Here is a 22,588-nt window from a genome sequence, read left to right on the forward strand (position 1 = left end):
GTGGACACCATCTGTGTTGTGCGATTTTCTATAGGGGGGTAATTCCTTGACATGTTTCATAAGGTTCCTTAAGTAAAGCACTAGGCACTTTACTATGGCATAATTCTAGGGCTCATGTCAGCACAGGGTCATTTTACAGATTTTTGTATACTAGTGACACCTCTATGCCATCCTGGTCTTTATTATATCTTAAGAAATATGCTAATAAAGATATATTGTTTAACCCTTTAAAGGCTTTCTAGCTCTGTTTTTATAAGTACTTTATGTTCTGCTATGCACAGAGCTAAGATTAACTGTAGATTTCATAGGTGGTCCAGATCGCACACATATATTGCTTGTAATGCTTCTGATCGCTTCGGGTAACTGTAGATCTGGCCACATCTCTCTACGTTCTGCCCGAGTAAGGCTTCATGAGACTTGTAACTTTAAGAACTACTGACTGGAGAGAATCGAAATTGCAGACACAAGATGGATTGTTTTCTTTAAAAAAAGTAGAGGTTGCATGCACGACATAGGCAAATGTATATATACTATGGCTGAGGTCAAGGGTAGAAGGAATAGTTTAATGTGTCTGCTGAATCCAGTGTGTTCCCCTTTAGGTGCCAGCTATTAATGACCTATACTAATTAAAGGGGTTGGCTACTTTCTGGCTACTGTTGACCAATGTGTTTGTGAGATGATTATATGGCACTTACTAATATAGCCTTTGTAGAAATTCTGAACCATTTTCTATATTTCATAAGTTATGCCCCCTTGTTTACAAAGTCTTTTGCGCTGTCCACACAGAGGTTCTGTCCATAAAATGGCCGCTGATGGCAAATCACTTCCATGTGATGCCTCCTCCATTCAAACACACTGTACCTGCCATCTGCACTCGTTCTGTTGGGAGTTTAGTGCAGGAAGACTCATCATATGGGGGTGATCTGTGTGGTCACATGACCCTCCATCAGCAGCCATTTTATGGACAGAACTTCTTTGTGGACAGCACAAAAGACATGGTAAACAACAGGGCATAGCTTATGAAATATAGAAAATAGTGCAGAATAAAAAAACAAAAAAACTATATCAGTAAGTGTCATATAGACATCTTACAAACTTATCGGTCAACAGTAACCAAAAAGTGGCCAGCCTCTTTAATCATAGGTGATCAATATCAGATCCGTGGGTGTCCGACAACTGGCATCTTGACCGATCAGCTGCATTTGGCAGGCACTGGAAATAATACAGTAACTGAAGACAGAGGCAGAGAGCACCATCCGTTGTGTAGTGGCCGTGCCGGGATGCTGCAGCCCGGCCCCCATTCGATTGGAGGGGAACCATTGTGGATGGAGTGAGAACCATGTAAGTGATTCTCTTGGATTAAAAAGATTCTCCACTTTTTCCAGAAACAGTATCACCCCTGTCCATGGGTTGTATAAGGTAATAGGGCTCCGCCGCAATACCTACAGCCCATGGACAAGAATGGTGCTCTGTCTTTTTTAATCCGATACAAGGTATTAAAAGCATAGTCTTCAAGGTTTCCCTCTTTTACTGTTAGAATCGGCAGAGCTAGCGCTGGTCAGTGTCACTGCACATCTACATACTTACAGCCTTTATTGTGGAAGTTACCCATTAATATGCACTCAGCGTGCTGGCAAAAAGGAAAAATTGAAGAGTCCATGAGACGTTGGCACAAATTATAAGATTATGTATCAATTTATATGCATGTTACATTTTTAATTCACTTTATATTCATTGCTTCCACCAATAATTACATATTGTGCCTAATTTTTTTCCACTTGTCCTTGAACTCTGAAACAAGGTAATAAGAAATAATAGACTGACTGTAACTTTTAAAACTCCTAATACAACCTACCACCAGCGGGTCGGCAGCCCAGGGCCCAATGTAAATGAGGGGCCCATCGCTGTCCCAAACGCCCATGTGCCATTACATAATATTATATTCGCGAGTGGAAGAAACAAGGGAAAGGAGAGTGAGCGAGAGGGACTCAAGTCGCTGCACACCTCCTCCAATCAAGTGACAGCTAAGTTCCTGCCATTCCAGCCGCACTTTTTTTCATCTTCAATGGAATATTCATACCAGTGCCAGCTTACTCCTCACCATGTGGCGTGCTGACCGGAAAGAGAGTGTGGCCAGCAGCCACTGCGATGTTAGGCAAAGCCAAAGCTCCAAACAGAGCGCCTCTTCAGACACTGATAGTGAGATTCAATCTACACTGTCATTACATTACTAGTCTGTGTCAGAGTGAGACAGCCAGACCAACCCCCAGTTGCATTCAGCTCTGTGTCCTTCATTTGTTGGTGGCCCTGGCAGGCAGTGGAAGTTGGAGCATCACCTGCTGAGCCTGCTGTTCAGTGCCCTCTCTGGGGTCTGAGCCTCAGTCATATGTAGCCTATGGACATTTGAAGAAGATATTACATAATTTTTTTCATTCTTCTGATCCATCAGAAGAATAGAAAAATAAAGAAAAAAATGATCCTGTAAAAAAAAAAAAAGAAGAAGAAGGATCCTGTGCATCAGTTGCACATTTGGCCTATGTTTGAGCCATTTTCTGAATATCAGTTTTTTAAGATGGGGAAAAAAGTCCTGCACAGATGGAAATGGCTGAAACAGAGGCCAAATGTGCATAACTGTTGATCTGTTCTTTTTTCGTTACTTTTCTGTTCTTCTGATGGATCAGAAGAATGGAAAAATAATGGTCGTGTGAACTCTCCCTTAAGGGGTTTCTCCAGGATTTTGATATTGATGGCTGTACTCAGGATAAGTCATCTCAATATGAGATCAGTGGGGATCCGACTCCCAACACCTCACAGATCAGTTGCCCATTGTATAGCGACTGTGCCTGTGCTTGGCATCACGGCTCCATTGACTTAACCCTTTAAGGACCCGGCTCATTATCCCCTTAAGGACCAGGCCATTTTTTGCAAATCTGACCAGTGTCACTTTATGTGGCGATAACTTTAAAACGCTTTACTTATTCAAGCCATTCTGAGATATTTTTTTCGTTACATATTGTACTTCAAGACACTGGTAAAATGGAATCCAAAAAATTCGCAAATTTCCAAGTTTCAATTTCTCTACTTCTATAATACATAGTAATACCTACAAAAATAGTTATTACTTTACATTCCCCATATGTCTACTTCATGTTAACAGCCAAACAAAACTCAACATTTATTGCCCTGATTCTGTAGTTTGCAGAAACACCCCATATGTGGTCGTAAACTATTGTACGGGCACACGGTAGGGCGTAGAGGGAAAGGAGCGCTGTGTGGTTTTTGGAAGGCAGATTTTGCTGTCCCATTTGAAGCCCCCCTGATGCACCCCTAGAGTAGAAACTCCATAAAAGGGACCCCATTTTGGAAACTACAGGATAAGGTGGCAGTTTTGTTGGGACTATTTTTAGGGTACATATGATTTTTGGTTGCTCTATATTACATTTTAGTGAGGCAAGGTTACCGAAAATAGAAATTATGAAATTTCATTTCCATTTGCCATAAACTGTTGAGGAACACCTAAGGAGTTAATAAAGTTTGTAAAATCAGTTTTACCTTGAGGGGTGTAGTTTCTTAGATGGGGACACTTTTATGGAGTTTCTACTCTAGGGGTGTATCAGGGGTTCTTCAAATGGAACATGGTGCCAAAAAAAAGGCCATCAAAATCTGCCTTTCAGAAACCATATGGCGTTCCTTTCCTTTTGCGCCCTGCCGTTTGGTCATACAGCAGTTTGCAACCACATATGGGGTGTTTCTGTAAACTGCAGAATCAGGGTAATAAATATTAAGTTTTGTTTGGCTGTTAACCCTTGCTTTGTTACTGGAAAAAAACTGATTAAAATGGAAAATTTGCCATAAAATAGCTGTTTTGGCACCGTTTTTTTGGGGACCGTGTTCATCTGAGGGGTTAGGTCATGTGGTATTTATATAGAGCAGATTCTTACGGATGCAGCGATACCTAATATGTCAACTTTTTAAATTTATTTTAGTTTTACAAAATAATATAAAAATAAAAAAAGTTTTTTGTTTTAGTGTCTGAGAACCATAGTTTTTTTTGGATTGTCAGTGGCTAAATGGAATTAAAATTGGGGAATGGGATTATAAATTTAGTACTCCATGGAAGTGTGGTACTCCCTGAAGCAACCGTCAATGCAGAGGCCCAGATTATCGGGGCACGTGTCACACTGAGTGGTGGTGTCCTTCCATATCCCCCTCCTATTACATACTCAGCACTTTTTTCTGGACCGCCCCTTGTTTCCAGTATGGGGGACCGGGCACCTCTAGTTCCCAAGGTACTCCGGCCTGCTTTTTCCCGGTCAGAAAAGATCAGGGCCTTGAGGACTGCCTCATAGAACTGGAGGAATTTCCCTGTGTTGCCAGCGCTCTGAGACAGCACAAAAGAGTTGTACAAGGCAACCTGTACCAAGTAGACCGCAACTTTTTTGTACCATGCCCGGGTTTTGCGCATGGCATTATATGGCTTGAGGACTTGAATAGAGATCAACTCCTCCCATATACCGATTGTAGTCAACAATACAATCGGGCTTGAGGACCGTTGCCGTGGTACCTCGCACAGGGACAGGGGTGATGCAGTTACCGTGAATTGTGGACAGTACAAGGACATCCCACTTGTCCTTATATCTGACCAGAAACAGGTTTCCACTGGTAAGGGTATGGGTCTCACCCCTGGGGATAGGTATCTTGAGGGGGTGGGTAGGGAGGCTGCATTGATTTTTCCACACGGTCCCACAAGCGGACGTGGATCTGGCGGCGAGGGACTGGAACAAGGGAATACTAGTATAAAAGTTATCCACGTACAGGTGGTAACCTTTATCTAGCAGTTGGTGCATAAGGTCCCACACAAGTTTCCCGCTAACATCCAGAGTGGGGGGACATTCTGGGGGTTGAATACAGGAATCTCGCCTCTCGTACACACGAAACTTGTAAGTGTACCCTGAGGTACTCTTACAAAGTTTGTACAGCTTCACGCCATACCTCGCCTGCTCAGAGGGAACATACTGGCGGAAAATGAGTCTCCCCTTCAAAGTAATAAGAGACTCATCAACAGCAACCTCCCTTCCAGGTACATAGGCCTTAAAAAATTTGGCCCCAAAGTGATCGATGACCGGCCTGATTTTGTACAGACGGTCATAGGCAGGATCACCTTGGGGAGGACATGGTGCATAACCCAGTAATGCCTGACACTGGGTTTTTTGACTAGACCCATGTGCAGCACGAGGTCCCAAAACGTCCTCATCTCAGCTGCACTGACCGGAGTCCAGCCACCGGCCCTAGCCACAAAGAAACCCGGGTGTTGAGCAATGAACTGTTGGGCGTACAGGTTCGTTGCTCTCCACCATCAAATTCACAAAGTGGTCACTGAAAAAAATAATAAAATAGTCATATTCAGTGAAGCCCACTGTGGGAATCTGGATTCCTGCTTGGCCAACAAACTCGCATCAAATCAGGAATCACAGGCTCAAAATGCTCTGGGGTACACCAGACAAGTTCACTGGTAGAGGGCTCAGGAGGACTTATCTGGTGGGCCGGAAAACTAGTACGAGCCCCAGAGCTTCATCACAAGAGGATGAGGAGGACGCGGATGACAAGAGGAAAGTGGGGTCATCCTCATCCTCACAGGGACTCTCGGATTCGGAGGCAAGCAGGGCGTATGCCTCCTGCGCTTTGCTGCGATCGCCAACACGGGGGGGTCACAGGACCCCCCTGGGCATTGTACCAAGGTGCCTGCTCAATGCCTGCGCGGCAGAGATCGGAAATACAAAGGGCGTACAGGTACGCCCTGTGTCCTTAAGTACCAGGATATGGTACCAGGATATGGTATCACATACCGGCACTACCAATTACTCAGTTTCTTTGTCATCAAGGTTAGAGGCACTGAGGATTCTGGGGTCCTTATCAGACTCTTCATCTTCTGGCATTCCATCCAGAGGGTCACCCAGGATATTGTTCTCCATTCGTGCAGTCTCCTCATATTTCTTCCCCAGCAGACCGCTGTCTTTCTGGAAGACATTGACTGCAAAGGGAATGTCTTTCATGACTAGGTCCTGGCTACTCACTACCACGAGTCTCTTGGATTCAGCTTCCATTTCAGCCACATTACCTGGCTCCGCAGAACCATCTTCCATCTTCTCTGCCTCGGCCAGCACCACAGCACCACCATCTAAGCTCTGGCTTAGACTTCTTGGCATCTTTCAGAGGACTCTTCTCTTCAGGTTTCTCATTTTCCTTTGATTGAGCCAACCTGTCATCTCGAGAAGCTCTTGCCTCTAATTCTTTAAGTTTAGTCCTCATTTAGTCCACCAACTGCTCGAGGGAACGCTTAGACTTCTCCAGCTTATAGATGTTCTTCCCAACGTCATCTTTTGAGCTCATGAGATCTTCCATCTCTGCTCTGAGTTGCCTGTTCAACCTCTCAAATTCATCTCGCTCCTCAAGTGCTTCTTCAAGGGCTCTAGCCAAGGAGAGGGCCTTGGTCTCATTTTCCCGAGCATCAGTCTCCGCTCGGTCACATTTTTTGGCATACCGGGCCGGGGCGTTTTTCTCTTCAGCCAGGAGCTGAACAAACGTCTTCTGTTTCTTCCCCAACTTAGACACAATTTGTCACTCTTGATCAAGTTGAGCAATCCTGACTTCCAAATGTCTTTTTTCCTCCAAGAGAGCAGATTTTCCAGAGATGCCGTTTGAGACCTCATAAGCCAACTCATCTCTTTCCTGCTCCGCATGACGTCTGGATCGCTCAGAAGCTGCAAGTTCCTTTTGAAGTTGGAGAATTTCCGCTTCTATTTGTGCCTGTAGATCCTTTAGTTCATTCATCTCTTTCTGAGTCTCCTCCTTTGATCTTCTGGAGCTTTCTCCAGTTGCTCTGCAAGAGCAGCTAGTCCCTTCTCTAGTGTATCTAGGGACCGTGTGGAGCAGGCGAAAACATCTTCAAGTTTGCAGCCTACTGACCTGTCAGACCCAGCTGGTAGTAAGTCCCTGCCAGCAGTCGTCCATGCTCTACTACACAATCTTTTTGGTTGGTCAGACCTGCCAGGAAGTCTTCCACTGCTTGGATATATTCCTCAGACCCTATGCTGACGTCTCTCCACTTATCTCTCGTCACGTCAGGTATAACTGTTGTCTGGTCGCTGCTAGCAACTACCTTAATTTCGCAAGACTTTGACATGGTAGCTTCCCTTTCTGAGCTGCTATTGGTCACAGCACATACGTCATATACTGCTCGGGTCATTACTAATCCTGACCTCTAGGGGCACCGATGAGCCAAACACCCCATTGGACATTTCCTTATCAACCATAGAACACTGGAGAGACTGCATACGTGTGGAACATACTCTAGCCCTGCCACATTTTCTAGCACATTTTCCACAGTGAGTTCTCTCAGCTGGGAACTTTCAACATCTATCAGCATTTCTATACCATACACATTTTTACCAACAGGGGGAGCTTATTTCCCAGTCACAGCCTGCAAAGAAAATGTGTTGACATCCTCAGACATTTCACAGGAATCCACATTACTTATATGCAATTCTTCAGACCTCCTAAACAATAAAGTTATTCTTGAAAAATACCAGATGCAGAAAATAAACGTTCATCATCACTGCACATTTTACATAACTTCACACCTTCATCAGGATATGCATTTAACTTGACATCTTCCCTTAAAGGGACAGGTACAACTTCTGCAGGAGTTGCATCACTGACTGCAGAAGTGTCTCCATTTCCTGACAACTCCCAAAGCGAGGGGAAAGCACCACCCAATTTCATATCCTGCATGAACGTATAGGCAACCCTCAGCTCATAATTCCCAGTTCGCACTGGTGTCTCACACTCACTGAGAGCCACCGGATAGTCCTTCCTATCCGCACAATTGTCCCGCACATCGTCCCCAGCTACACAATCAATAATACGAACAGTCTTACCCATAATCACAGGTTCGTCAGGCTCAAGAGGTGAGGGGTCTCCAGGAATATCCCCACCGATGTCATCATCCTTCCCCTGGATAATAGGTACCTCCCAGCTTTGATTCGTGGTCGTATGACTCCTGACCATAGGACAATCAGGTGCACACTTTCCGAACTGATGGCATCTCCAGCAGCACTCTCTCTGATGCGGGACAGCTGCATGCTGTCATGGTGGGCTGCTCCCAGCAACGGCCTTATGGCACCACCGGACATCGTCTCTAAGATTCTATATACACTTGCAAGGAACACTCGAACTCCCTCTCTTTTTTTTATCCTGACGGTTGCCCTTGACAACGGCATATATTTGCTTTTTCTTCGATACTCCCAGCACACCACTGACCTCTTGAAATTTTGAAAAGTGTCCATACAGCGTCGACGATCCTCTCTTCAGGGGCAACTGCAGTTGCACCTCTAAAGCCTCTCGCTCTGCATCAAATTTCGCCAACTCACTTTGGGAGTAACCTATCGCTGTGGCCATTTCTTCTCCCTGCTGTATGCACCACAACCGCCAGGCGTATTCCTCCATGAGACCCATGGCAGCAGGAAAGATTTTCAGCAACAAGTCCATTTTTGCTGGGCTACTGGCCCATTAATTCTCTCATGGACAACTTCCGGGTGTCCGCATCCTCCACCAAATGTAAGGGATTATCTCTTTTCGGGGGGGGGGGGGGAGTAACACTCACAGATATCTTCGCAGACACGGTTATAATGTCCAAACTCTTGCTTTATTTCAGACATTTCAGTAAACCACAGGTTACGAAGTCGCAGCTTCAACTTATCACATGTGACATCCCCACAAAATAACAAACCCTTGCCCGGCTAGGCTCTAACTAAACACATAAACGTATCCCTGAGAGCCCTGTTCACACATGGAACACAAATGCTGCTTTCCATTCAGTCCAGCAACCTCCAGGCTCTGACACTTCAATACCTTTAGAGGGATTGTGGCCCAGTAGTCCTCCCGACTATGGCCTCGTGATCCTTGTTTCACAGGTGTCACCGCGTCCCCCAAATTTCAGGCTACCGCCTAGCCTCGTGGCCCCTCAGCCAACCTGGCTGAGACCACTCACACAGAGCCTCTGCTCCAGGATCACACACACTTTCCCCAAATGACATACTGTGAGGCGCTTCGTGCCAGCCTGATTACAGCAGGCCTTACCTGCTATCACCTCAGGTAGAAGGGAATACCCGTGCAGGAAGGGTGTGGATTGGCAGATCCCACTGTCAAGCCTACCCGCCAATCCAATTAAAATCCAGCCCAGAATTAATAAATCAAAACTGTCTCAGCAAACATTGCTTTGCTGAAACTACTGCAACTCTCTGGATTTTAGTTGTCTAACCCATCTGAGGTACCTGAGTGGGACATACACGCCTTCCAGCACTGTTCATATTATCACAATCCCATGCAATTATGTTTCCTCCTTTCTGTGAACTTTTAGAACAGCACGCAGTCTTTATTGACTTTCTTATCAAACTGTTCATTGTGGCCAGAGAGGGAAGGGGATGGATGACTCAAGTAAAGCATCAGATTTTACACAAGTGCAGTGCTTTTCTCTGAGCATCTTTATCGGCCTATTAAGCAAAAAACTGAACTGGCATAATGTTGTCCTAATTATACTAATCTACTATTTTACTAACATATAACATCTTTCCCTTACATCAACAGAAAACTGACAGTAGTTTCTATCCATAATGGATGGAGTCATGTGTGCCACTGCAGCCAATGATGGGCACAGTGGTGAAGTCACGTGCCACTTATGGGACATGTCACCTCTTCAGTCCGTAATTGGATGTGACCCTGTCCATTTGATTTTACTTGTGGGGAGCACACTCACAATGGTGTACAATAGGAGCCGGAACGGTGCACTTGGAAGTAGGTAAGTATATGCCTTCACAGGTCTGGTGGGTGGTGGGAGGAGGCATTTAAAATAGAAGAGAATCCTGGAGAAGGCATTACTAAAACAATAGGATTCCTAGCCATCTGTAGCAGACTACATTATAGATACCAACAATAAGAATATGGGATCCATCAACAGCATTTTGTTGATGCTTTTTATGGTCAACTTTGAAACTCCATTTTAGTAAAGCCTTAGCTTTTTCACAAAGTGTCCATCTGCTGGGCCTGATGTGCAAGGGAACCTGGAAGTAATGTTTAATTTCCCTGCATGGTTACCACCGGGCCCCATACAGAGAGATGCTATATCAGGCTGTCAGGGTATGCCAGGAGTTAATGCAACCCTCCCCCACATGCACACATTTTTTTGACTCTAGAAAAGTAGAAAGTACAATAATAAAAATCCTCTCAGTGCATCTGTCCAAATGACGAAGAGGGCTTTAGGATTTGTCAAAGACTCCCCTGATTGCATTCACTATACAATTATTTTTACTGTAGAGGCGAGAAATAACCAAAGAACTGTAGAGAACTAGTCGGCATATGATGGTAGTTTTTGTTTTCCTTCTGTTGCTGAACTGGGAATAAAGTAAAAGTGTCTTCTATAACATATCATTCCCTATTTGTCACTTTATCATGTTACCTGAGTAGCTGCCTATAAATGTAATCTGGAGGAATTCTATATTTCCATGTAATGCTGACACCCGCCCGTTCAGTAAAAAGAATAGTCACTGCGCGACATCAGAGCCGCACACAGAGTCCCTATAGTCCCAACCCCCATACTATGGATCATCCCATATCATATTATGGAAGTGTTCTCACATAAAAACATTGCTGTACAGAACAGTAACATGGTCATGTGCATCTACCATTAGATTATATTCCAATTGCGCAATTGCACATGACCTTTTATAACTTCTTTTTGGACACAATTTTCCTTTCTCTAATCTAAATAAATTCTAAGTTAATATATCTATGTATTTATATCTATATAGAGACTGTTGCTCCAGTTTGGTTCCAATAAATATCCCCTATATAGCTATAGATCTAAACAAAAAATATGTGTAACGGGCAGTGGGTGTGGACCCACCAGGACAATTAGCAGGTTTGACTTTAGGTTAGACGTACAGTAGGGGCATTATTCTGGTAGAAACCTGGTATTCAGCCTTTAAACGCTATACATGGATCTGAGGGTACTTTCACACTTGCGTTTTTCTTTTCCGGCATAGAGTTCCGTCACAGGGGCTCTATACCGGAAAAGAACTGATCAGTTTTATCCCCATGCATTCTGAATGGAGAGTAATCCGTTCAGTTTGCATCAGGATGTCTTCAGTTCAGTAGTTTTGACTGATCAGGCAAAAGAGAAAACCGCAGCATGCTACGGTTTTATCTCTGGCTAAAAAAAACTGAAGACTTGCCTGAACGCCGGATCCGGCATTTTTTCCCATAGGGATGTATTAGTGCCAGATCCGGCATTCAGAATACCGGAATGCCGGATCCGTCGTTCCGTTCTGCGCATGCGCAGACTGAAAAAAAGGTGAAAAAAATAAATGACGTCTCCGTTTTGCCACATGACACCGGAAAGACGGATCCGGCATTTCAATGCATTTTTTAGACTGATCAGGCATTTTTAAGACTAATCAGGATCCTGATCAGTCTTACTAATGCCATCAGTTAGCATACATTTTGCCTGATCCGGCAGGCAGGTCCAGCGACGGAACTGCTTGCCGGATCTCTCTGCCGCAAGTGTGAAAGTAGCCTGACCCTTCCTGCAGTGGAGCCGTCAGGCTGCTACCTCTTAGAATAGTTCCGGTGTAGTTGGCAGCTGACCCATGGGGTTCAGAGACACCGATGCAAAGCACCAAAGGAACAGGCAATATTCAAGTCAACAGGCTGAGGTCAGGGTTGGCAGAGTTCATGCATATCTGTAAAACAAGTCCAAGGTCAGTGTAGGCAGCTGAGAGTCAATGCAGTAAACAGGCAGAAGTCAGGATTGGCAGCCGAGGGTCAGAGTCAGTAAACAGGCAGATTTGCTACACTGGCAAACAGAAAGCTCATCTTCACTAGGACTAGCAAGTTAGAATAATAAAAGCTCAGGCACCTCTCCCTTGGAAACGGTGCCTTAAGTACCCATGGGTGTCCAGCCATTGGGTGATGGAAATTGGGAGTAATTGTACGCTGGCCTATTAAGAGACGGGAAATGCATGTACATCCTATGGGAAACAGGAAGAGGACATGTAGCCTGGGGCAGGCTGTGGCTTACAGTGAGGGACACAGGATTTCGACAGCCAGCCCCACTGCTGGAGGGAAGAGGAGGGCCCAGCCACCAGGCAAGTGCTAGGTGCCTGATGAAGCACATGTGCCTGCCCAGGATAGCGGAACGGAGGCAAGTACGCAGTGCCGCCATGACAATATGGCTGTTTTCTGCCACGGCTAGAGGGAGCTTAGGAGTTAAATGCATACTGTTATTTTATTGAACTTTTTTGTAAACCCGTATGCAGTAAGCTCTCCCACATGGTAGAAGCAAGAAGCTGCAATTTTATCATTTAAAGGGAGTCTGTCACCACCGCAGACCATTTTTAAACATTTGCATCTCCTGATATAATTTCCAAATACATCTTTATGTCCTGATCCCTCTTATTTTAGCCCTGAAAAACAGGTTTATATAACTATGCAAATGAGGATAAAAGAGTCCAAGGGGCTGTACTTATTGCCAAAGGAGCCTAGCTGCACCCAATAGAGTAGAGCCCCGCTCCTACCCTCCTCTTCTTCTCTCCACCTCCCACCCTCCTCAACGTCATCATGCCTCACACATGTGTACATCTCCTTGTCTCCCCTGTGGCCAGTGACTTCATCCACTGAACTGCACATGCACTGGAAGGATTTGAAGTTCAGTGGATGAAGCTGCTGGCTACAGAAGGGCCCGTAAGGCGCAGGCGCAGACAAAAAGGAGATGTGTGCTTGCACAAGGCACGATGATGTTGAGGAGGGTTGGAAGTGGAGAGAAGTAGAGGAGGGTAGGAGAGGGGTTCCGTTCTAATGGGCATAGCTGTGCCCCATGAGCTCTGTTATCCTCATTTTCACATCTATAAAAAAACTTTTTTTCTGGGCCAAAAGTAGAGGAATCATAAAAAGGTATATTTGAAAATGACATTAAGAGAGCTATGATGTGATGCAAACAATTAAAAATGGTCTGCGGTGGTGGCAGACTTCATTTAATGAGGTTTTCCAGGACTTAGATAATGATGACCTATCCTTAGAATAAATGATTAATATCAGACTGGTGGGGTTCCAACACCTGGCACTTCCACCAATCAGCTGAATCAGGCTGGTGTTGGGCATGTGGTTAGGATTAATAGCATCCTCAGTGCTGAGAAATACAGGCAGATAAGACCTGTTTCACATCTACGTTATGCAGATCCAGCAGTATATTCCCGGGCACTCTTGGAATTCCATCCGGCCCCATTCACTATAATGGGGACCAGTGGAGATCTGGCTGATGGAGATCCGGTCTTTCGTCCGGCCGATTCACGGCATGTTTGCCGGGTTGCGGCCGGATCTCTGCCAGTCCCCATTTTAGTGAATGGGGCCGGTGAGTGCCAGATCCAGACATCTTCGGCAGGCTGCTCCCTGGTGGAACAGCCTGACAAAGATTCCTAATGCTAGTGTGCACTAATTATCCATCATGCAATACCATCAGGGAGGTGTATGACTTCCTCCAAATGTATTTTGCAGCAGGAGAACAATCCCAAACATACAGCCAATGTCTTTAAGAACAGCATAAAGAACAACAAGGAGTTCTGGAAGTGAAGATATGGCCACCACAGAGCCCCGATCTCAACATCATTCAATCTGTTTGGGATTACATGAAGAGACAGAAGGATTTGAGCACGGCTACCTCCACAAGATCTGTGGTTGCTTGAAACAACCTCCATGCCAAGTTCCTTCAAAAACGGTGTGCAAGTGTACCTAGAAGAATTCATGCTGTTTTGAAGGCAAAGAACCTTCACACCAAATATGGATTGGATTTAGATTTCTCTTTTGTTTATTCACTTTGCATTTCGTTAATTGATAAAAAAAAACAATCTATTACCACTTCTATTTTTGAAAGCATTCTTACTTTGCATCATTTTTTCCACTACTGGCTGAAACTAAGACCACAAGTGCTAAGACCATAGAAGACTTGTGCTTGGGGGAACTAGAAAAACTGAACACAGAAATTTGGATGCAGAACAATGGCACTATGACACAGAGCCTCTGAAAAAGATGGCATGATGCCACTTGATAACACAACCAACACTGAACAACGCCGTGAATATGCTGAAGATGATGGGTCTTATCATAGTCATTTCTGAGTCTGCCTTATTTCCCTACAAACAAACGTGATGCTGTTTCTAAAAATTTCAAAAAAAATATAAAAATAAAAAAACCTGCAAATTACAGAATCCATTTCTCTGTCATCATTGATTCCCAAAGCAGAAAACTGAATGTAAATAGCTTGTATGACCCCAGCACAGATTCATTTACATTAGAAAAGCAATAACGAGCGAAGTGATGCAGATTCCAACCTTGAAAGTAGATATTGCAGCATCCGTCCTGACGACCTTGTACAATCAGTCCTCATGGTACTCGCCTCGTACAGAAGTAAATATCACTGTGAAAGCATTCCCCGATCCTCACTCTATTATCAGCATGACAATAAGTCGTGTACGACCTGTCAATCATCAGGAACAGCCACTGACATCAAAGTTTTGCTACCCATATAAATAGACGTTCATGCTGTGCAGAACGGATTAACCATTAAATGCCTGCACAAAAGAGAACTCAGCCTCCACCATGTGCTTTCAAGGTCTTTTAGATCTGCTGTTACACAGAGACCTGTAACAAGAGGCTATTGACGGATCTGTTTTTCTCAATTATGTGTCTTGCTACTGCTTTGAGAGCATAACGGTGTCCTTCTGTGTACGGGCTGAAGTTCTAAGTAAATTATCAGACAGTTACTTTGGACATGAGGTCAGGTCTGACAACTATACAAAGCCATGACACCCTTCCCTCCACCGCCTTCTAATGGCCAAAAGCCACTGTCACTCTCCTGGTAGTTGCTATGCTGACTTATGTTGTCATGGCTTTCAAAGTACTACCTCTCTATCTCCTCAGCTCCCCCTAGTGGCAGCTGCAAGAAGCCAAAATGTTATAATCTAACTACATCTATTACTACTACTGATGAAGTGGAGCTCCAACCACTATGATGTCAGAAATGAATTGTCACAGACTTTTTGGACACTTTTAAGTGAAAGAAATAGTGTTAAAAGAGTTTTCCTCTCGCCAGGTCATCAGTATCTGATCGGTGGGGGTCGGAGCTTGCAGCTCAACAAGCACAGTGCCATATATTGTATAGCGGCCGTGCTTGGTATGGAGCTCAGCCCCATTCACTTCATTGTGGCTGAGCTGTGGCTAGGCCACCTGACCGAGGAACGTGTCACTAGGGAAAGCTGAAAGAAGGCTGCAGTGCTCACAGGAACGCCAGTGCATTCTGAAACGTCTGATCAGCAGAGGTCCCGGGTGTCGGACCCCCACCGTTTAGATACTGATGACCTATCCTAAGGATAAGTCATTAGTATTAAAGTCTCGGAAAAGCCCTTTAATGGTTTTTAAGACATTCACTACATAACAAAATATATAATGCTCAAAATGGTGAATCAATTTTCAAACTCTATTTTAAAGGGGTTGTACGTTTTTGTTATATTGATGACCTATCCTCAGGATAGGTCATCAGTAACAGATCGGAGGAGGCCTGATTCCCTATTGCTCAGCCGTTTGAAGAGAATGCAGTGCTTGTACAAGTGTTGTGCTCTCTTCACTGTTTACCTGCTCGCTGTCGACATTGCATTGGTGAACAGGTGTAATTATATCTGCTCCTTCCCCATTTAATTCAATGGGACGGCTTTGTCCTATTCACGTGAACAGGAAGGATCTGTCCCATTGAAGTGAATGGGACGGTGGACTTGAAATTACACCTGCTCACCATCGACATTGCGTAAACATAGAAGACTGATGTCAGAAAGAGACAACCTGGTCCATCTAGTCCGCCTTTACATTACTTCTTTTTATCTTAGGATAGACGTGTGTTTATCCCAGGCATAGTTAAAGCCTCTTACTGCAGATTCTAAGCTTCAACCCTTTCAGTAAAATAATATTCCCTGACATTGCTCCTGATCTTACCCCCAGCTATTTTCAGATTGTGCCCCTTTTCTTGTGTTTAGCTTCTTATTGACAACACTTCCCTCCTGAACCTTATTTATACCTTTAACAGATATAAAGGTTTCGATCACGTGCCCTCTTTCCCTTCTTTCCTCAAGGCTATACAGCCGAAGCTCTTTCACCTGGATTTTGTGTATAGAGCTGAGGACATGGGTTGCTAGATGGCCGCTAGCACATCCGCAATACCCAGTCCCCATAGCTCTGTGTGCTTTTATTGTGTAAAAAAAAGATACATATGCAAATTAACCTGAGCTGAGTCCTGTCCCTGATTTATCTCACATACAGGACTCATCTCAGGGTAATTTGCATATTTATAAAATCTTTTATTTTTACACAATAAAAGCACACAGAGCTATGGGGACTGGATATTGCGGATGTGCTAGCGGCCATCTAGCAACCCATGTCCTCAGCTCTATACACAAAATCACGGTGACAGGTTCCCTTTAAGTCTATCCAGTTTTTTTATGCCCTCCACCATTTTTGTAGCCCGTCTCTGCACAGATGTGGTCTCACTAGCGCTCTATACAGTGGGATCACAATCTCTCTCTTCCTACTGGTTATACCTCTAGCGATACAGCCAGAGCTGCCGATACGATACTCAGACTGAGTGAGGAGAAGGCAGAGCTCGTACGAGCGCTGTGTTCACTACAAACAGCTGATCATCGGGAGTGCCAGCAGTCAGCCCCCCGCCGACCTGATATTGATGACCTATCCTGAGGAAAGGTCATCAATATAACAAAAGAGGACCCGTCACCGCTCCTGACATGCCTGTTTTAGTAACTACTTGCATTCCCCATGTAATAACAATTCTGGAGCATCCAGTCTTAAGACTCTATGTTGTGCCATTCCTTTATTACCCTTGCTAGAAGTTATGAATGAATTGCTAGTGGTTTAAAGTGAAGATCCAGATGGGTATCACCAGTTCAAGGTGTGTCCCTGTACAGTCTGACACTGGCAGGACTGATTGGACAGTGTCAGTCGGTGCAGGACACATCCCTAAATGGTAATGTCCACCTTGGCCTTCATTGTAGACCGCTGGCAATTAATTCATAACTTCTAGCAGGAGTAATAGAGGAGTATATGACACAGAGCCATAAGAATAGATGCTCCAGAAATGTTATTACATGGAAAATGAAACTTGCTCCTATTTTAGGTCATGTGGCAAATGTGCAAATTTAACATTTTGCTACCCTATAGGCCTAAAAAAAAAATCAGTTTCATCTGTAGAGGTGGCTAAATTGTGAGATGGGGGTAGGCGTACCTCTGGGCACAGGTACCAGCAAAGCCCTCAGTTTCACCATAGATACAAAAAGTTATAGCTGATGAGCCAGCACACTCCAATGGTAAATGAACGCTGTCCAGGCAATGAAGGAGTTAAGCACGATTGTTCTTCCTATAAGTGCACCTATGGATGCATCTGCATAGAATTACAGTCTCCTCCGTTTTGTGCAGGAGGATGCAGACGGCACAATGAAGCTGGTTTTAAAGGACAAAGGCTTTCATTGCAGTCACCAGGGAGCTGGACAAAGAGTCTGGGCACTTGTATGGCAGGGGATCGGGCACGCCAGGCTGGCTCTGGGAACTTGGTGCTAATTGCAAAGGCTAAAATGTGATTATGAGGGTAATGAGGGAGGGGTAGTCAGAAAATAGACTGGCAGAGCATTAATATGCATGTCACTATGTATAAAAGACACCAGCTCTGCATCGTCTCCACAGCCAACGAATACACTCCATGGCGGTGTAATAATGAGGTCAAACAGTGGATTACACAGGGGAAGTGGGCAGCATGCCCTGACAGGACGGGTCAAAGAGCTCATTCTTACAGGGAGTTTGGGGTGATAGAGGCAGATGGGCGCAGCTAATGGGAGACATGGATATGAAAAAGGCATTTTATGGCATGTAACTAGATGTCAGTACAATTTGTGATAAACCCATTTTACACAGGCAGCGGATCCACTGCCAGGAAAATACCAGGGCACTGCCAGAGTGGAGTTTCCTACAGTGAGTTACACAGAACGAAGATCTGAATACCAGGTGCAGATCGAAACTAATATTATATTCCGAGACATTATATCCAGTGACGTTAAATCCAAAGACATACTGAGACGTAATCTGGCACATTATACCCTGAGACATTATATCCTAAGACATTATATCACAAGACATTATACCCTGGGACATTATATCACAAGACATTATACCCTGAGACATTATATCACAAGACATTATACCCTGAGACATTATATCACAAGACATTATACCCTGGGACATTATATCACAAGACATTATACCCTGAGACATTATATCACAAGACATTATACCCTGAGACATTATATCACAAGACATTATACCCTGAGACATTATATCACAAGACATTATACCCTGGGACATTATATCACAAGACATTATACCCTGAGACATTATATCACAAGACATTATACCCTGAGACATTATATCACAAGACATTATACCCTGAGACATTATATCACAAGACATTATACCCTGGGACATTATATCACAAGACATTATACCCTGAGACATTATATCACAAGACATTATACCCTGAGACATTATATCCTAAGACATTATATCCTAAGACATTATATCACAAGACATTATACCCTAAGACATTATACTGATACATTATATCCTGAGACACAATGTTAATACATTATATTCTGATACATTCTACAGCTATATTACATTGAGACCTATTGTGATATATCCTGAGACATTATATCCTGAGGTATTACACTCAGGAGGTGTAATATTGATACAGACATCCTGGGGCTTTATTCTCATTGTATAATAATCATGGATTAGACTATTCCCCTATAAGTATGATGAGCTCTTTATTACTGACCCGGGGTATATGGGTACATGCTATCTATCTGCCCCTCTATGATACAGTTAGACCCCCCACCCCATGTACCATCCATGTGGCTCTGTAGACAATGGAGACTGCGCTGCCACAGCTGAAACTTCCAGTGTGCACTGTACCCATAGCATTACTATCATTATTACCCCGGGTGCTGCCCGGCTCATATACAGGGAGACATTCAATGACACATATCACTACCTCCATCCTCCGTATAGCTACATGAATACAGTACGTACATGTGCGGGGATATTCTGCAAACACCTGCATGTAAGTATGAGGTAAATGGGGGACTATCTGAATAGGCTCATCTTCATGTACAGAAAATACATAGGAATTATAGGGGGTAAGAATACATCTACTGTATCTGTCTGTACACATTGTACATATAGTTATTCCCTATACATCCCATCAGCATGGATACTACACAGTCCATACCTACACACATAGTAATCCTCTATACACACACATAAACACATATCCTACTACACATACCACTACACCGTCCATACCTACACCCTCATATATAAACCTATACAAATAATTAGCCAGCTGTATAGCCTCATTTATAGATATACACAATTATCTCCATGCCTTGAAACATCATATATACACGTACATACATCTATAAAATGATCCCCTATACCCTCAGACATACACACATACATCATTTTCTGCCCTCATACATTACACTTATTCAAATAATTATGCCCCCATGTCTTTTACACATACTTATAATTATCCCTCCATACCCACAGACATACACTTCTGCCTGTACCTCTTCATGCGTACAGACACTTGTACCTCTGTACCCTCATGCATACACTCATACATACATCTACAAATATAATTATCCCCTATACCCTCATATATACATTTACACAAAAATCATCTATACCCTCATGCATTCCCTTATACATATATTTATCCTTTATACCCTCATACATACATGTATACATATAATAAACTCTATACCCTCATGAATATACATACATTATTAATCTTACAGCTTACCTTTACACCCTCATACATACTCACAGCCCATATACTCCCCTTACTCACACATGTGATTGCCCCATACCCTAATACATACATACACACACTTATACATATAATATCCTCTATACCCTCATTATACATTATTCTACTTACAACTAGCCTCTACACCCTCATACATACTCACAGCCCATATACCCTCATACTTACACGTGTCATTGCCCCTATACCCTAATATATACACTTATACATATAATATCCTTTACACCCTCATACATACTCACAGCCCATATACTCCCCTTACTCACACATGTGATTGCCCCATACCCTAATACATACATACACACACTTATACATATAATATCCTCTATACCCTCATTATACATTATTCTACTTACAACTAGCCTCTACACCCTCATACATACTCACAGCCCATATACCCTCATACGTACACGTGTCATTGCCCCTATACCCTAATATATACACTTATACATATAATATCCTTTATATCCTCATACATATACTTATACATATAATATTCTCTATATCCTCATACATACACTCACACATATAATATCCTCTATACCTTTATATATCCACTTACACATATAATATCCTCTATATCATCATGCATACACTCATACATATAATATCCTCTATATCCTCATACATACACTCACACATATAATATCCTCTATATCCTCATACATACACTCACACATATAATATCCTCTATATCCTCATACATACACTTACACATGTAATATCCTCTATATCCTCATACATACACTAATATATATATAATATGCTCTATACCTTCATATATCCACTTATACATATAATATCCTCTATATCCTCATACATACACATACATATAATATCCTCTATATCCTCATACATACACTTACACATATAATATCCTCTATATCATCATACATACACATACATATAATATCCTCTATATCATCATACATACACTTACACATATAATATCCTCTATATCCTCATACATACACTAATATATATATGCTCTAAACCTTCATATATCCACTTATACATATAATATCCTCCATATCCTCACACATACACACACATATAATATCCTCTATATCCTCATACATACACTTACACATATAATATCCTCTATATCATCATACATACACTTATACATATAATATCCTCTATATCATCATACATACACTTATACATATAATATCCTCTATATCATCATACATACACTTACACATATAGTATCCTCTATATCCTCATACATGCACTTACACATATAATATCCTCTATATCCTTATGCATACACTTATACATATATATATATATATATATATATATATATATATATATATGATCCTGTATAACCTTATACATTCTTCTACTTACAGCTAGCCTCTACACCCTCATACATACCCACAACCCATATACCCTCCTACATACCCCGGAGGTTAGCCACGCTGCCCTAATGCACACACTTGCACCTATATCTCCCCCTTTGTCCTCACACATGCACTTATAGTTGCGCTAACTTCCACACATTGTCATTCCCTGTCAGCAATGCTGATGACTGGAGACAGCCACCCTATAACAGTGCCCCCGCCCTTACCTTGAGCAGGGTGCTGTGTGGGTGCTGCTGTGGGCTCCCCGCTGGACCTGGTGATAGAGTAGAGCGCCAGCTCCCCGTCTGTGCTGCTCCCGCCTGTGCACTGCTCTCCGGCTGCTATAGGCTTTTATGTGGCGCTCTCCTTTGTTTTGATCTGGGCTCCTACCACTCAGCTGCACGACAGAGGGGGCGAGGCATCCTTCATCCTGGCACCAGTGCCCTCCACAGGGGCAGCCGCCGCGGCCGGGGGGAGCTGTCGTGGTGCTGAGCAGCCTGCGCCCGGGGGAGCGGCACACTGGGCTCAGGCGCCGGATCCCGCAGGAGTCAACACCTCCCTGCGCTGCCCGCGCTTGGTACAAGCCCTCGTATATATTCTGCTGGTGAAGAGAGCTGGCACTCACTCCTCAGCTGGCAGGGGAATTGCAGGGCAGGCAGGGGGTCTTACATCACATGAGTCCCCATGCCCTGTGTGGGCACAGAGCCCGGGCTGGAGGGGGGGGTGACTGACAGCAATCCGCCAATAAATACAGATGTAGCAGAGCTGACTCTATGGACACACAAACAATCCCCAGGACATGTGCCAGGCTCTGCTACATCTGTACACAGCTGTCCTACATTCCTGGCTGGCCAAGTGGCTCTCAGGTATGGGCAAGCTGAGGACAGCTCTCAGAGGGGAGACTAAAGGAGGCCATATTGATTTCCACCCAACTTTCTCAGGAATAAAACTCAAAAACAGATTTATTTATTTATTATTTAAAGAAAAAGCTAAAGATTTATAGGATATCTAAGTAAATATTATTTGTAGCTGTTCGTCAGATCCAATTCAAAGATTTCTTATGACCTCTTTTACAGTCCAGCTTTCCACTGATCCTAAATAACACACACTGTTTGCTACCTGTGTGTCAGTCTTCACTGCACATTTAGCATTGTATGCATAGATCTGGAAGATCGATTTCAACTAAGCAATAGGT

At 43.5% G+C, this 22,588-nt stretch overlaps 1 protein-coding gene and 1 long non-coding RNA gene across 2 annotated transcripts in view; one reads left to right on the forward strand and one right to left on the reverse strand.

The window, feature by feature from the left end:
* LOC122926825 overlaps positions 1 to 14,310 on the forward strand; it is a 35,683-nt gene extending 21,373 nt beyond the window's left edge. Inside the window, exons 2-3 of the long non-coding RNA XR_006387724.1 lie at positions 9,646 to 9,856; positions 13,606 to 14,310. This is a non-coding gene — a long non-coding RNA (uncharacterized LOC122926825). The remainder of the gene's footprint in view (positions 1 to 9,645; positions 9,857 to 13,605) is intronic.
* DISP3 (dispatched RND transporter family member 3) overlaps positions 1 to 21,894 on the reverse strand; it is a 152,661-nt gene extending 130,767 nt beyond the window's left edge. Inside the window, exon 1 of the mRNA XM_044278328.1 lies at positions 21,621 to 21,894. The gene's annotated coding sequence lies outside the window, so the exon portion shown is untranslated. The remainder of the gene's footprint in view (positions 1 to 21,620) is intronic.
* Between the last annotated feature and the right edge of the window lie 694 nt (positions 21,895 to 22,588).

This window comes from Bufo gargarizans, chromosome 2 (genome assembly GCF_014858855.1).
Source record: "Bufo gargarizans isolate SCDJY-AF-19 chromosome 2, ASM1485885v1, whole genome shotgun sequence".
NCBI lineage: Eukaryota > Metazoa > Chordata > Amphibia > Anura > Bufonidae > Bufo > Bufo gargarizans.